This window comes from Cyanistes caeruleus, chromosome 11 (assembly GCF_971803275.1).
Source record: "Cyanistes caeruleus chromosome 11, bCyaCae1.hap1.1, whole genome shotgun sequence".
In the NCBI taxonomy this organism is placed as follows: domain Eukaryota; kingdom Metazoa; phylum Chordata; class Aves; order Passeriformes; family Paridae; genus Cyanistes; species Cyanistes caeruleus.
The window spans coordinates 18,773,929-18,790,700 of record NC_141711.1 but is presented as its reverse complement, the minus strand read 5'-3'; the positions used below and the strand labels follow the sequence as shown (position 1 = coordinate 18,790,700).

Below are 16,772 nucleotides of genomic sequence, written 5' to 3'. Positions count from 1 at the left end.
ATAGGATGGCATTTTGTATGAAATATCTAAATTATTATTGGTGATTACAGTGCAAGGCCATCTTTGAGCAATCTGCAGCAGCTCACTGGGCACTCTGTGCTTTGTTGGTGGTTTTGGGTGAGGGAAAGGAGGGATGCAGAGCTGCAGAGCACACAGAAATGCCCGTAAAGAGGGAGGAGACAATGAAAACTGCCTTGGCCACAAAGAAGCTTTGCAGAGAACCTTTTAAACTCCTCATCTATCACATTCATTCACACACTGCTGCTGCTGCTGCTGCTGCAGTGTCCAGGTCGTGCTGCTTTAGACACTCAGGGTGACAAAGTCTGGAAAAGCACCGCAACCATGGTGACTCTGGACTAACTTTGTGAGGATGAGTGAGCTCTCAGCTCTTTGGGAGGATGCTGCTGCTCAGGTCTGGGAGAGTGCCCTGCTTTTCCAGGGAAATGCTGTCAAACACTTCCTGCAATCCAGAGAGCAAATCAACTCATGTGAGACTCCCTCCTCCAAGTGGCCCTTTCAGTTCACCTGACTGGAGCTGGAGGAAGATGAGGAGTTTTGAACTCAGTGCCTGCTTGTTCTTACATATATATACATACACACACACACACACACACACATATATATATATAGATATATGGAGAGTCTATCCTCTTTCTTTAGCTGCTCTGGGTGCTGTTGAGGGGTTTATCTTACCTACTTTTACTTTTATGTATTTGCTAGATAAGAAGCAAAAAGCGTTGCTTCTGATATTTTCAAATCAGGGAGCAAAGAGTAAATATTTAATGTCATAAACAAGTATAAACACCGAATATAATGGGTTTGGATTTTTCCTTATGATTTTTTGACTGCAGTTACTCAGGTACCCTCCTGGAAGGCTTCAATATGGATGGTGCTGCAGGATGGTGCTGCAGGATGGTGCTGCTCCTTCCCAGCATAATAATCCATATTTAATGTGTCACTTCTGAAGTGATAATGAACACGTATAGCTGCTGACAAATGTACCCCTTTTGTTTCCCAGAGTAACAAGTTATTACACTGGTTTCATATTTATCCTCTCAGACTCCGAAAATAATGAAAAACAGTCTTGCAATCTAATTTACCTGTGGTAGAAGACAATGCTGAGAACACCTGTCTTTCTCCCACCACTGAACACCTGCTGGGAGGGTTCCTGCATCAGCTTTTCCTCCTGAAGAGTTTCCTCTATTTTACTTTTCTTTCAGCATTCCTGCCTCCCAAAAGATGAGTGTCACTCTGCCCTGAGCAGCGTGGGTGTGCCATTCCTCCAATTCACAGCTCCAAGAACATTCTTGCTACCGAGCCATTGTCTTATTTTCCCACCTGCTCTTTCCTTAATTGCCATAAATTCCAGAATACACTGGTACAAGGCTGGGTTAGCACCTCAGGGCAGGGCTTTAAACAGCAGCATGTGCACGTGGTTCTGGGCTTTACCTGTCCAAGCAGGGAAGTGCCTTCTCAAACCCCTGAGCATCCCTGGCTTGGGAGGGACCTTAGAGTTCGTCCAGTGCCACCCCTGCCATGGCAGGGACACCTTCCACATCCCAGGCTGCTCCAAGCCCTGATGTCCAGCCTGGCCTTGGAGACTTCCAGGGATCCAGGGGCAGCCACAGCAGCCACAGCTGCCCACCCTGCCAGCCCAGTTGTCTCCTGCCTGCTGTGGGTGGTTTTGTTCCTCCATCAGAAGTAACTCCCAGCTTTCACAGGAATCACAGATTCATAACAGGCCTGTGCTGGTGCCTCCTTTGGGTCAGTGAGAAGAGTTAAACTCCCAGAGTTTGGGTCATTTCCTTGGGTAAGTCTCACCCATTAATGCTCATACATAGAAATTCCTGCATTTTTACATTTTTAGCATTATCACGTATCAGTTCTGCTTCGGTCCTGCCGAGCATGAAAGCTAATCCAGATCCCAAAAGCAAGTAAATGCCAAGAAAAAAAATTGACATTTACAACAGAACCTTCTATACAAATTGTTTATTTCATTCAAGCATGCAGCTGGATTAAAAATTGCTTAAAAATCCTGTTGCTGCTGGATACTCAAATAATGCTGTGGTAATGTCGACAAGGACTTGGGTGCTCAAACAATGCCTGGGGACAGGTGGCCCCTGCTGCTTGATGGATGTCTTAAAATCACCTAAAATTGAAAGTTTGTGGAAAGAATTTAAGTGCACTGGCAGCAATTAATGGTCTTACACATCTTTGTGTGAGGTAGAGGCTGAATCCCAACCTCCCTCCTCTTTCCTTGGGCTTTTGGCATCCGTTAGGAGCGTGGAAACAACACTTTGTTTCTTTTGTCTTTATCATTTTTCTCTCAAATAGTTTTCCTCCAGGACTTCCCTTGCATTATTTCCATATATATTTGAAATTTTTGCCTTCCAGCTGAAATTTTTATGGTGCCTAAATCAAAACGGCCCCATTATAAACTTACAGCCAGTTTGGTAATGTAACAACTTAATATTGTTATATAAACATGCTTCTTACAAGAAAATTTGTTTTGAGTGAAACCATATGCACATGTTAATGGGATATATTTTTCACACTTCTTCTTTTTTTGCCATTCTTTGTATTTGTCTCGATACTTATTAATAGCATCCTTCTGAAACTTCTCTGATGAGACCATATAGCAGATTTCTTTAAACTGTAACTGGAGTACAATTTTAAATGTCTTGGATGTGATTCCAAACAGAGCTGTATGAGGGTAAAATAACATGCAGTCCCTGATTGATTATATAGCTATGATTATACTTAGGGACTGATATTATATAAACCACTGGAGCAGAGCTCCCTCAATAGATAAACCATCATTCACTGTTTTATGTGTAAATCAATCCATAAGGACTTCTCACTGTGGAGCTTCTGCTGGGGAATTTGATAGAATGATCTTTATTTGAGTTCACATTTTGTTCTTTGGAGAGGTTGCAGTACTCATTTGGGCTCTTTCCCACCTTTTTCCTACGGTAAAGCAGTTGCAATACTTTTGGGGAGGTTGAAGTTGTGAATTTTGACAGGTCTGAGGTAACCCCCCCTTACTTTCCAACGCGACAGTGCATTTTGTTTATCCTATAAATCATGTCTCTGAGGAAGATCTGCTTGGCAAGCAATGCTTCCTGGGGCTTGGTGTCTCACACCTCAATTTTCTGGGAAATTTAGTGTGGATGATTGTTTAGCTGTCAGCATTGACTGTCCACTTGATTTAAAAAATGCTGCTTCATCATCAAGAGATTTCTGTCCAATCTATAGGCAGTGGATTGTGGATTAGGAATGGTTGGGGTCGGGAGGAACCTTTAAGATCATCTCACTACACACTGATGTGGTCAGGGACACCTTCCTCTCTTCCAGGCTGCTCCAGCCTGGCCTTGGGCACTGCCAGGGATCCAGGGGCAGCCACAGCTGCTCTGGGCACCTGTGCCAGGGCCTCCCACCCTCATACCAGGAATTCCTTCCCAATATCCCATTTAACTTTGCCCTCTGTCAGTTGTCCCTTGTCCCCAGTCCCTCTCCAGCTCTCCTGGAGCCCCTTTAGGCACTGGAAGGGGTTCTGAAGTCTCCCTGAAGCCTTCTCCAGGCTGTCTCCATAGGAGAAGAGATGAATATTTGACTGTTTTTTGCTTTGTGTGGTTGTGTGAAAATGGGAGGGATGCTGTCCTGTGTAAGGCCATGCTTTATGTCACTGTTTTATCCCAGCCTCACTTCTCTGGGGAGGGGATCAGCTCAGAGCTCCCCTATTTCAGCAGTAACTTTAGGGTTTGTTTTTCAGGTGTTGATTGTATTGTGGGGACTTGTGTTAAAATTCATCTCCTGCCTTTAATGTCCAGTTGCAGCTGGAAAGGTCTTTTCACTCTTCTCCATGGCTGCCTCTCCTCTCTTTATAGGATGAGCATTGCCCCTTCCCTTGGCTCTGCTGCTGCTCCCTTTTCCATTTCACATTCCCTGGGGAGCTCCGTGCTGCCCATGGCAGGGAGAACTGAGCTCTGGCTCCCATATTTTCATCAGGTTTTTCTGAAAAGCAAAGGCCTTCTGTATTATCTCATAGTGGTTTAGTTTTCATGTGACTCCCTTTGTGGGAGGCAGTTTGGAGAGCCTACAAATATCTATTGGATTTTAATAGATGCAAATATATGGATTTTCCCTCATCCTTGTGCACGTAGCAGGTTGTGAGCCATGACTTCCCTTTACCAAAAAGGAAAACTTTCCTCCTTCTTTATTAATAAAATACATTTATCTATGTGTTTATCGCTAGGCACAATTATTTCTTCTTATTTTCCAGTTATAGGTGCCAGGATTGCTCATCTCTATTTCTCCTATATCTGCTATAAACTTAAAAAAGGAGAAAATAATGACCCTTCCACCTCTCTCTGCTGCTCCAGTTGTCTGCACTGGATAAATATTCCCTGTCTCCTGTTCAGTGGCAGCTGCTGCCTCTGCACAGCAGCTTTGTCTAGACCAAGTTTGCTCATTGCGTGTTACACACAAACTTATTTTCATAAAATCATTACTGAAACCCAAAATGTGGCCTCAAGCTTTAAAACATCTTTAGATTTCTTGGGTTTAATCTTTGGGATTTTATATTTTTGATACCTACCAGATTTATTTTTCCCAAGTCCTTGTCCTCCTCCTCCTGTATTTCTTTTTAATGCTGCTTTTCCATGCAGCACTCCTTTGCCTTTTTTTTCCCCCAAGTTTCTGCCCAGATGGAGACTTTCAAGTATTCTTAGGTGTCAGGTTTTGTTGTGCAGAGTTTTTAGCAGCAAGGTCAGTCCACGGGAAGTTCTGTTATTCCTAATGAAGGATAGGTGGCACTCTTGTTATTTTTGTTTGGTTCCTGAAATAAATCAGGTGTATGCACTCTCTCAGATTTCTTTTTACAGAGTAAGTGCTTTAGAGAGTTCTTGAACATGAAGAGGATTTGATTTTATTATTTTTTGTTAATGTGTACTTCAGTTGCCTGAGTCTGTGACTGGATGACAGAACTCTCTAGGAAGAGAAAATGTTATTTTCATGAAGACCTTAAGGAACAGTGCTCACCTATATGGTGCTGCCTCATTTTACACATAAAATTTTGGATTTTTTTTAAAATTTTCTTACTATTTCATAAAGCAAGGAAGAAAGCCGACAAAGCCTTTAATGTAATTAAAACTCCAGTTATTAATACCTTTATACTTTGTATTTTCTTGTTAGTTTCGGATTTGAAGCATAGGCTTAAGTTGGCACGGTAATCCTTGCACTGCATGTTAGCAAGTCCTAAACAGTCCAGAGAGCCTTCATTCCTTAAACAGGGGAGTAAATCTGTCTTGCCCTAATTCTATCAATGCATTGTAAAATTGGATAAGTTTGTGAGTTTGAGCGTTTTCTCTCGTGCTCTAGAAACCTGAAACACGGCACAGCTCTCGCGGGTGGAGGCATGGCGTGTGCGGGGTTTTCTGGAGCTTTGAAGGAAGATTGGGGCTCTAAGCCTCATCTCCCTGGAGTGTGTTTCCTCCTGAGGAACACGGTCCCGTGGAGATGTGCTAACCTTGGTGCTTGATTGCTGCAAATCAGATCAGTGTCGTTGCTCCCCTGGGCCGACAGATTGCTCTGGCCAAAGGCTCTGGTGACCTCAGCCCTGTTCCTCTTGATCCTCTTGGCAGACCTTTGATTCTGTTCCAGCTCTTCCCAGAAACAGAAGAGCTCTTGCCCCGTGGCTCAAAGGATGAGCAGGGATGAGAAAAGTTTCAGTCCTGCCTCTGTCCAAGAGTATGAATCTCTTCCACACGAACATGTAAGAGCTCCGTGTTTTGTGGCGGGTTCTGGCCACGCAAACATCTCTGTGATGGAGTCACGGTTTCTCCAGGGCCACAGGGAATTTCCCAGCTGAAGCCCTCAAAGCAAAGCCATTCCCAAGCTCTGAATCTCCTGTAAATCTGCTTTGGGCTGTGCAGTTCAAATAGAAAGTTTAATAGGTAACGGGGAAAGAACCAATTCCAGAAATTCCAGACAAAAAATACCAAACCAAGACACTTGTGTGAATTTCACTGGACATTTCAGAATAGGTGTTACTTCTTAAGTATGGCATAATGTGCTTTGTGCTTTAATATGTGCTTTAATACATTTTTTTTTCAAGCTTTAATTTTAGTTAACTACAGTTTAGATTTCTGGACTTTCTGCTGGGATGGTATGAACTTAGATGAAAGCAAATCTCTCTTGAAAGGTTTTCAATCTAGTTTAGTTTTTAGGTATCTTCAATTTAAAATATTTAGTTAGTATATATTCACTGGGGAAAGAGTGCTTGATTTTAATTTTCACGATGATTAGATTATGGAACTAAAAGTTGATTGAACAAGTTATTTGTTTTATTGGTTGAGGGAACATAACTCGGCAGTTTATTTTGCAGTTTATATTTTTGGTGCCATCTCATGTAACACAGGCTCGTGTATTACTCATCCCTTCCCCTTCAAAGTCCTTTGGATTTTTTATTTCTCTTTTAAATTTCAATACCCTGGAGTGTTTGAATTGAGGAGTCTCAAATAAAAATCTATTTTGGGGCAGGAAGTTTTCTGGATGTTTTGGATAACATTTATTTCTACTTTCTATTGCCAAATCATCTTTCAAACTGATGTCATTAAGGCAGAGAATTTTGTGGTTTGTATAATAATACAAGTCCCAAATGGTGGCAGTTATTGAAGTTAACACTTTTTGCCCAACTGTGGGAGTACCAGCATCTTTGAGAGATTCCAATTTTGGTTCTTATTTATGCTTGACATTTAATGTGCTTGACATTCTGATTATTTTACACCTACCTAATTTCTCCTAGCTCCAGGGATAATGACAATATTTTAAGCATCTGTGAAGTGTAGCTGTGTGTTATGGAGCAGGTGCAATGCTACAAATGGAAGGGAAAAAGTCCCTAATCTATTTCTGGAATCATTGTGGTTTTTGTGTTGCATATCTCTGGGTCAGGTAGAGTTTCTCAGCAGCTTGGTCTGGTTACCAGTATTTGCTTTACTAATATTTAATATCCTGTTATTTAGCCAAATGTCTATCTGTGTGTGTACAGATGTAAATAAATCACATCATGTGGACTGGATGCTCACATGGTGTCCTTTGTGATCAAGGGGCGAGACGTTATAGAGAGAGTTTTCCAAGTTATTACTGGAGATTTATATTTTTCCTAAATTTTGAATTCAAATGGGCTGTAAAATAATGTATTATAAAAGTTAGCCCTTTAAACTGCTGAGCTCATATGTCCATGGCCTACACCTTGAGTGTAGAACTTAGAACTGCCCTGTTTCTTGGTTTATAGATAACTGGGATAGCAGCTGAGAAATTAAAAATATGGGAAAAAAAATTACCCAAATGATTTTAAGTATACTCTGTGTAAAGTCTTTACTCTCCCTTTGCAAAGTAATTTTATTAATCTTTTTGAGTTGTATTCCCATTTATTATGTGGTTCCCTGCAGACATGTCAGGTTTTAGGCTCTTTTGGAAAGGTTAAACTGGTTATCAGGGAAAGAAGGAGAAGGATGCAAACAGTGGCAAAACCAAGTTCTTCAAAACTGTGCAGCTGGTGGCCACAATTTCCTTTTTCATGTACTGGGAATCTCGCATTGCCCTTGACTATTGGCTACATCAAGAGTGGCAGAGAAAAGTTAAAATAAAATTAAAAGTTAAAATACTTTATTTTGCAGCCCCATGTGGGCACGTGTTAAACACTCACCCAAGCCCTCCCAAAACAATTTCCATGGCCCAGCAAGGGGTCCTTGAAGCAGCCCTGACTGAGTGGGATATAGGAGCAATATTAAAAATTCCTTTATTTTGCAATCTTGCCACCTGGTGGTACAGCCTGATAATAAATATTTGGTTAGAAACCTGTTCCAGAAGTCATATTTTCTTTGGTAGACAGGGTCTTGGGGCTGGGATTTCAGACTGGATCCTACATGGGCTCCTGTTTTTATCAGGCAGGTTCAGAGTGTTCTTCCTTCACTGCCAGTGCCCTGTGCCAGGGCAGTGCGAGGCTGTGCATCCCTTGCCATTAAACACCATAGAGTCACATCAGAGGGTGGCTTGGCTTGGAAGGGACCTTAAAGATCATCTCATTCTACCCCTGCCCTGGCAGGGACACCTCCCACTGTCCCAGGTGCTCCCAGCCCTGTCCAGCCTGGCCTTGGGCACTGCCAGGGATCCAGGGGCAGCCACAGCTGCTCTGGGCACCTGTGCCAGGGCCTGCCCACCCTCACAGGGAAGGATTTTTTTCCTAATGTCTCATCTTTCCCCTCCCTCTGGCAGTGGGAGCCATTTCCTGTGTCCTGTCACTCCAGGTTCTTGTAAAGAGTCTCTCTCCATCTTTCCTGCAGCCACTTCAGGCCCTACAAGGCCACGATTTGGGCACCCCAAAACTTCTCTTTTCCAGGTGAACAATCCCAGCTCTCCCAGCAGAGCTGCTCCATCCCTCTGCTCCCCCTGCAGCCTCCTCTGGTGCCTCCAGCAGCTGCAGGTCCCTCCTGTGCTGGCCCAGGGCTGGGGCAGCTCTGCAGGTGGGGTCTCACCTGGGCACAGGACAGACAGAGGGACAGAATCCCAATCCCTCCCCTGCTGCCCATGCTGGGGCTCAGCCCAGGAAGATTTGGGATCCCAGCACATAGCTGGGGCATGTCCAGCCTCTCATTCACCAGCACTTCCAAGTCCTTCTCCCCATGGCTGGTCCATCTTTTCATCCCCCAGCTCCCACTGACTTCCACAGACACGAGGGAAGTCTGGAGATGATGTGTGCTCCTGGAGCACTGTGTTATGCATGACCCTTCACAATACATTTGCAATGTAGATTATGAAGGAATCGTGTCCCTGTCCTGGAAGTCCCAGATAAATGATACAAGCTGAACTGACCTAAGTTATATAAGAATATTTGAGGGATGTTGCTATACCTAAAACAATTCCTACAAATGCCAGCAATACGGAACTGAAATGTGTTTGGATAGTTTAAATGTTCATTTGGGCACAAGGTGGAGACTGAATAAAGCCCATGATGTGCAAAACCTGGCAGAGCTGACACTTAGTGGCAGGAGCACAGGGAAGCTCACTCCTTTCTGCTAATCTGAGATGAAGCAGATGTGGTCTTGCTGGTGTCTGCAGGGAAATCCTCATTTATAATGAAAGATGTTTTCACATGGTGTTCAAAGGGCCTTAAACAATCCAGCTTTTGCAAGCTGAATCCAAACATGATTTACTGAGGGGTGTGATGAATTGATCATTAGCTGGAACTTACAAGTCAGAAGTGGCTGTTTGCTCTCCCAGGAGTGTCCCCTCCGGCTCTGCCATATGCTGTGGCTTGACACGAGAGGAACCAAATGGAATTCTGTGCCTTGGGTCAAAAATGGCATCGTGCTGGAGCACAGCAGCTCCCTTTTGATACCAAAACATGGGAAATGGGTTTCTTTTTGTCTGTCCTACGGTGCAGTGGGGATGTGTTCCCATGGAACACTTGCAGCCCGTCCAAGGAGGGCCTCTCCTTGCAGAGCTGCTGTCATTGCCTGCGCCCTCCTGAGCATCTCATGAAAACAGCCACAAAGTTCACAATGACATCGCTGTGCTGGCCTTAAGGCCTCTCAATTATTCCCTTCCAAGTTCTTATGTCATGCAAGTAAAACCAGGGGAATGTATCCCCTCTGCTCCTACCCTCTCTGCCAGCCTTTCCCTTTCACACAGACACACAAAAACTGAGTTTTCAGTTTCCAAAAACATTAAAAATCACATTTATTTATAAATATGAGAGGCCAGAGGGCTACAGCTCTGATAAATGGGAAAGAAGAGGTATCATTGGGACTGAGGCCTGTGTTGTCGAGCTTTTAATTCACATCTTTGGTCACAGTCTCGGAACTTTTTAATCACTTTATTTTACTGCAAAATGTCCCTAACTATTTATGACACTGGATGTTTGCTCTTGGATCTGTTTCTCCTGTGGGGTATCCTTTAGATCAATCCTTGTTTGTTCTATTAATTTGCTAAATTCTCTGGGGTTTGTCAAGTCTAATTATCTTCTTTCTTTCTTCCAGTTTTGAAATCAAGATTGATTAGCCAACACGAGAAGACCCAGCTGGTTATGTGACTCAGAACCCTGTTTATGAAGCACTCGCTCGTTTTTACAAGACAACTGTAAGTTGTTTCTTTTCCTTTTCCTCAAATTAAAAAAAACTACTGTTGTAACTTCCTAGAAATTCTGGAAAATTCTTGAAGAATTCACTTTTATTGGTAAAGAGAATCTTGAATTTTGGCTTGGTGATGCCAGCCATGGACGCAGAGTGCTCTGTTTGCTTTACCACACTACTACCTGGGACTTTTTTCTACATAATGATGATTTTACATTGTTTAAGGAGAGATTCCCTCAGCTAGGAAGATCAATCTGCTGTGTCTTTTCGTTGTGTTATGTGAAATGTGGGATCAGGGAATGTGACAAACCTGTTTTGGAGGGCACTGCTGGCGGGTTGTGTGAGGAGGTGCTGAATCCCAGCACAGAAATGGTGCAGGAGGAGTTGGCACCTCTGCCAACAGGTAACTCTGGCAGAATTCTGCATTCTCCCACGGCCCCCAGACTCTGAGATTTTGGATTAAATAATGCCTCCTCTGTACCTGATTTAGACAAGGCTTTTTTCCCCACAATTATAAATTTCTTCTTCATAAGGCAAACCCTCAATTTTACTCACAAACCAGAATTTGTCAGGTAAAGTATTAGAGTCTGGAGTGCAAGTGTGGGGATGCAGAAATGAAAGTTCCAGCAGTTATAGTGCATGACTTAATTATTTTTTTGATCTATATCACAAACTAGGTTTTATGAGCTCAACTTAATAAAATTGTTAGATGCAGGTGGAGTGCTGATATGTTTGTCATCGTGTTTGATGTGGTGTGAATCTTATTTATCCCTTTTCACTTATGGGGAAATGATCTGCCTTAGCAGTGATGAGACTTTAGTTTTTGTAACCAGGTGGTGGGGGTTTAATTATTAAATTTTGGAAGCCATACATTTACCGGATGTTCCACTTAGATGAGCAGGAATCCAGCCAGTGCTGTCAGGTATGGGACAGCACCACATCATCTCCAGCTTTTCTTTAGTTATAACTGCACTGAAAGACAGGCAGGCTGGGTTGGCTGAACTTCATGATCTTGTTAAAATGGCATTGCCCAACTGCCACTGATTGTAGAAAAATTCCATTATTTTGTAAGTGGAAGGAACAAGCTGGTATTTATTCTGAATTTTCTCTTGAATAGCAAGTGATTCTAGTGACTTGCAAGTGGTGACACAATGCATGTACAATCTGTATTTTCATTTGTTACCTCTCTTGTTGCTGAAGGTTCATTAACCAAGGAGGGAAAATGGGGTATAATATTCAAACTATTAGAGAAAAAAGGGAAAATTACACTCACTACCAAGTAAGTTTTGGGCTTATGAAATAGTAGGAGCAATAAAGAAAAATTAGTAAGTATTAACTGTGAAATAGAGCTTTGTAGAGTGAAGTATAAGCTTAGTATTGATTTTTATGATTGCAAGAAGATGTCTGAACAAATTTGCTTTATGACAACAATAAATATATTCCAAAAAATATTGAGATTAGTTAGCAAGTTATTAGGGAAGAGAGAGAAGAATCACACCCTTTTTTCAACAAGTAAACATGGGAAACAGAAAGGTAACAAGAGCAACCTGTTGCTTTGGGTGTCTGTTCACAGAACTCTCCCTCTCCTATGAACTGTGTGGAACTGACTTAAACCTCAATGGGAGAAGCACAAAGAAACGAAAAACTCAGATTAAAAGGCTTTGCTGGTTTTCTGTGGGTAGTGAAGGAAGCTCTCCATTGATTAGAGCTCTAAGTTCTGTGTAGCTGCTATGTATAATACTGCACAAGTTTGTTTCAGATTAATTTTTCTATATTGTACATTGAAAAACCTGAAACAACAAGTGTTGTGTTAGAGAGTTTATAAAAATAATTCTATTATACAGACTGGCACTTGCACAGCTTTAATGCATTCAGAATATTATGTAATGTAAATGTGGAGAGAAATTATTCAAAGATTTACTCTCTTTTTCCACTGGTAATTTCCAGATGGATTTCCACTCAGGTGATGAGTGTACCTGTAATTCTCACCTCCATGGAAATGTTTGATGGGCTCTTTTAGCTAAAGCTAACCTAACTTACATCAAAATGTTCTGGTAGGTGCCTATATTTTTTCAGTATAGAGCAGAATGAAAACATGGTCATGATGACTGTCTGGGCAACTGTACCATCAAGTATTGCAGAGTGCTCAGCATCACTTCTCCCTGACAGCAGCAGTTTGTCACTGGTGCTTTAATGAAGGTTTTAATAGGTGCCACAAGCTGTGCAGACCAAATATTGTGCTTGTCTTTCAAAGTACTACAGATTTGAGCTTCATTTCCCCCCCCCAAACTCTTGAAACAAGTAGTCTATAATCTATTTGTCAGACATTTAAATGTCTGTAAGAGGCTGAAAAGCAAAGACAGAGTTACTAGAGAGGGAACTTAGTCATTCTGCTCTTAAAAAAAGAGAAAAGCTTCCAGAGGTTTTTTCTTTTTCTTTTTTTTCTTTTTTTTTTTTTTTTCTGAGAAATAAGCAGAGTTTGAAATACTGTAATTTTCTCTATTTCTCAGTATAATAGTTTCAATCCCTGTTGTGGAAGGCAAGCTGCCAGGCACAACCAAACAACTCAGTGAGCTCATAGAGATAAAAAATGCTAACGTCCCTAAACAAACCCTCCTATATCCTTCAGCCTCTCCCATCCCATTCCAGGATAAAACAGGGTGAATCCCTGGATTCCTCTGTTTGACTTCCCTCCCAACCAGAGCTGAGGCTGCACACATGGAAGGTGCTGCTGTTTGCACTGATGAACAGGCAACACTTGCTGTGATCAGACCTTGGCAGGAGCTCTAGACAAGAGCCAGGAGGTCCCACTGCTCTGGGAATGCTCTGGGAATGCTCTGGGAATGTGTCTGCTGAGCCCAGGAGCCCACAAGGATTATCTCTTCTCAAAAGCAGCTGCAGGTGTTGTCCCCTCCCAAAGATGTTCCCATGTGAAATCCTTCCTGGTTTTGTTTTGTCATCCCTGTGATTTATTTGAGTTATTAAGGAGATACTTTGGGCTGTGCTATTATTTCTGTGCTGCTCAGCACTAAAATGCCAGCTGGAACTGGGGATGGGAAGCAGGAGAAATAGTTTTATCTTGTGTAGCTGCACCTGCTTTTCCCTCCTGGCCTGTAAATGCAAGGCACTGGGAAGCCTCTGGAACTCTGGGCTTCTCCAGTAGTGAGAGAATCTTTGGCAAACAGCTTTTGTCACTTCTGCCACCTCCACTGGTGGCAAACAGCAAAGCAGGGGCTCTGAGTCCCACTTCATCACAATTCCCTGCACAAATTTTCCATCACCTCTTCCCAAACAATGAGAGATGTCTGCAAAATCCATTTTGCAGGTGATGTCAGAGACAGCCCCATCCATCCATCCATCCATCCATCCATCCATCCATCCATCCATCATCCATCCATCCATCCATCATCCATCCATCCATCCATCCATCATCCATCCATCCATCCATCCATCCATCATCCATCCGTCCATCATCCATCCATCCATCCATCCATCATCCATCATCCATCCATCCATCCATCCATCATCCATCCATCCATCCATCCATCCATCCTTCCATCCTCCATCCATCCATCCATCCATCCATCCATCCATCCATCCATCCATCATCCATCCATCCATCATCCATCCATCCATCATCCATCCATCCATCATCCATCATCCATCCATCCATCCATCCATCCATCCATCCATCATCCATCCATCCATCATCCATCCATCCATCCATCCATCCATCATCCATCCATCCATCCATCCATCCATCATCCATCCATCCATCCATCATCCATCATCCATCCATCATCCATCCATCATCCATCCATCCATCCATCCATCCATCCATCCATCCATCCATCCATCATCCATCCATCCATCCATCCATCCATCATCCATCATCCATCCATCCATCCATCCATCCATCCATCATCCATCCATCATCCATCCATCCATCCATCCATCCATCATCCATCATCCATCCATCCATCCATCATCCATCATCCATCATCCATCCATCCATCCATCCATCCATCCATCCATCATCCATCCATCATCCATCCATCCATCCATCCATCATCTATCCATCCATCCATCCATCCATCCATCCATCATCCATCCATCATCCATCCATCCATCCATCCATCCATCCATCATCCATCCTCCATCCATCCATCATCCATCCATCATCCATCCATCCATCCATCCATCCATCCATCCATCCATCATCCATCCATCCATCCATCCATCCATCCATCCATCCATCATCCATCATCCATCCATCCATCCATCCATCATCCATCCATCCATCCATCCATCCATCCATCATCCATCATCCATCCATCCATCCATCCATCATCCATCATCCATCCATCATCCATCCATCATCCATCCATCCATCCATCATCCATCCATCATCCATCCATCCATCCATCCATCATCTATCCATCCATCCATCCATCCATCCATCCATCCATCATCCATCCATCATCCATCCATCCATCCATCCATCCATCCATCCATCCATCATCCATCCTCCATCCATCCATCATCCATCCATCATCCATCCATCCATCCATCCATCATCCATCCATCATCCATCCATCCATCCATCATCCATCCATCCATCCATCATCCATCCATCATCCATCCATCCATCCATCCATCCCTCCATCCATCATCCATCCATCCATCCATCCATCCATCCATCCATCATCCATCCATCCATCCATCCATCCATCCATCATCCATCCATCCATCCATCCATCATCCATCCATCCATCCATCATCCATCATCCATCCATCCATCCATCCATCCATCATCCATCCATCCATCATCCATCCATCCATCATCCATCCATCATCCATCCATCATCCATCCATCCATCATCCATCCATCCATCCATCCATCCATCCATCCATCATCCATCATCCATCCATCCATCCATCCATCCATCATCCATCATCCATCCATCCATCCATCATCCATCCATCCATCCATCCATCCATCCATCCATCCATCATCCATCCATCCATCCATCCATCCATCATCCATCCATCATCCATCCATCCATCCATCCATCCATCCATCCATCCATCCATCCATCTATCCATCCATCCATTTCTGTGCTACTTTTGTCCCCAGCATTTGAAGGGAAGAATTAAAAACCTGTTGTTTCAGGTTTTTCTGGCACTGGTGGAAGTGATGCTGCTCCTTCAGAGGGGTTGTGGAGAAGCAGAGCAGATCTGTCCCTATAAAACCTATATATTCATCTTCTCTTTGCACAACTGAATTAAACACATAAATATCTGTGAATGAATCTGAACTCTTTCCTAGAGCTACCTGTGCATTCATCTTCTCTTTGCACAACTAAATTAAATATATAAATATCTGTGAATGAATCTGAACTCTTCCTCCTCTGAAGAGCAAACTTCCTTTAATTAAATTGTCTTTTCTTACTGTGTGATGTTAGTGACATTTTATAATCATACAATTACTTCTTCATTTCAATTTTATGTTATTTTCAGAGGTCAGGAAGGGTAATATTCCAGCACAGCCATACTCAGTGAGAGGGTAACAGCTGACAGGAGTTCTTGCATGGGGTTCTCATCAGTAGATCTTAGAAGTGCATTAGATAAATATGGATTTTTATCCCTGTTTTAAAGGTGATGGGAACTGTGGCCCTGTGAGGTTGTCCAGCATGGCTGTGCAAACCTCTCCACGTGTTCTGTTGCCTAAACATCTCATCAGACTCCTGAGCAGTAGATTAAAATACGAGGTGGAAACACAAGGGCAAAAAGATTAATGGAATCTTAATGGGATAAAATCAGGATTAAAAAAATACCCAAAAAAACCAAAAAAAATATGGAACCTATTCCTGCTGAATTCTGTATTGTGTGTTTGTTTCAAATCATCCTTTGGATGGATTAAAATGAAGTTATGTCAATTAATTTTCTAATTAATGAGTGTTACCTTGGGATTTAAGCAATTCTCACCTGTCTTGGTGTGACCTGGCTGTTAAAAATGGCAAAACCCCTCTGTGTCAGGCGCTGGTTTTCCTTTTCCTCTCTGGCAGAGAGAACAGAGTATTTGTGCTCCCCAGGATTCCAAGGAATTGAATAATATTGGGGAGGAAGCGTCAGGTGGGATTTCAGTGCCTGCTTGAGGGACAGGAGGAAATGTGCTTAATTTATATCAGTTTATAAATGAATATAAATGACTGGCCCTGGTTTGACTTCTGTGTGGCTGTGGGAGCCAGGCAGGATAATTCCTGCCATGTCCAGGAAGTAAAGTTTCTATGGAATTTTCTTGCACATTAGACATGATTGAAAGATTTTATTTCTTAAATCACATTTTAATACTCTATTACTAATTACTGTCATAATTTTTTTTTTCTTTCTTACTACTTTTGATACACTTTCCTGATTTAAAAATCTTTCGAAATATTGACTATCACTCAAAAGATAACAGCTCATAGTAACAACGAAAGTATTTTTATAATATTCATTTTATTATATGCTTTTGTTTTTTTAAAATACATTTTAGTTTTGCATGTTGGGGATATTTCTTTTTCCTGCTTCAGGAATCCACTTCCTTCCCAAGTGGATTAGCTTCACTGTCACCAAAAGAGCTGCTTTGAGGATTGG

At 42.5% G+C, this 16,772-nt stretch overlaps 1 protein-coding gene across 10 annotated transcripts in view; it reads left to right on the top strand.

Moving 5' to 3' along the window:
* Positions 1-16,772, top strand: part of ATP2B2 (ATPase plasma membrane Ca2+ transporting 2) — a 393,957-nt gene that overhangs the window by 129,173 nt on the left and 248,012 nt on the right. For all 10 annotated transcript variants that reach the window (XM_086846968.1, XM_086846971.1, XM_086846959.1 and 7 more), the window contains one exon: positions 10,041-10,140. The gene's annotated coding sequence lies outside the window, so the exon portion shown is untranslated. The remainder of the gene's footprint in view (positions 1-10,040; positions 10,141-16,772) is intronic.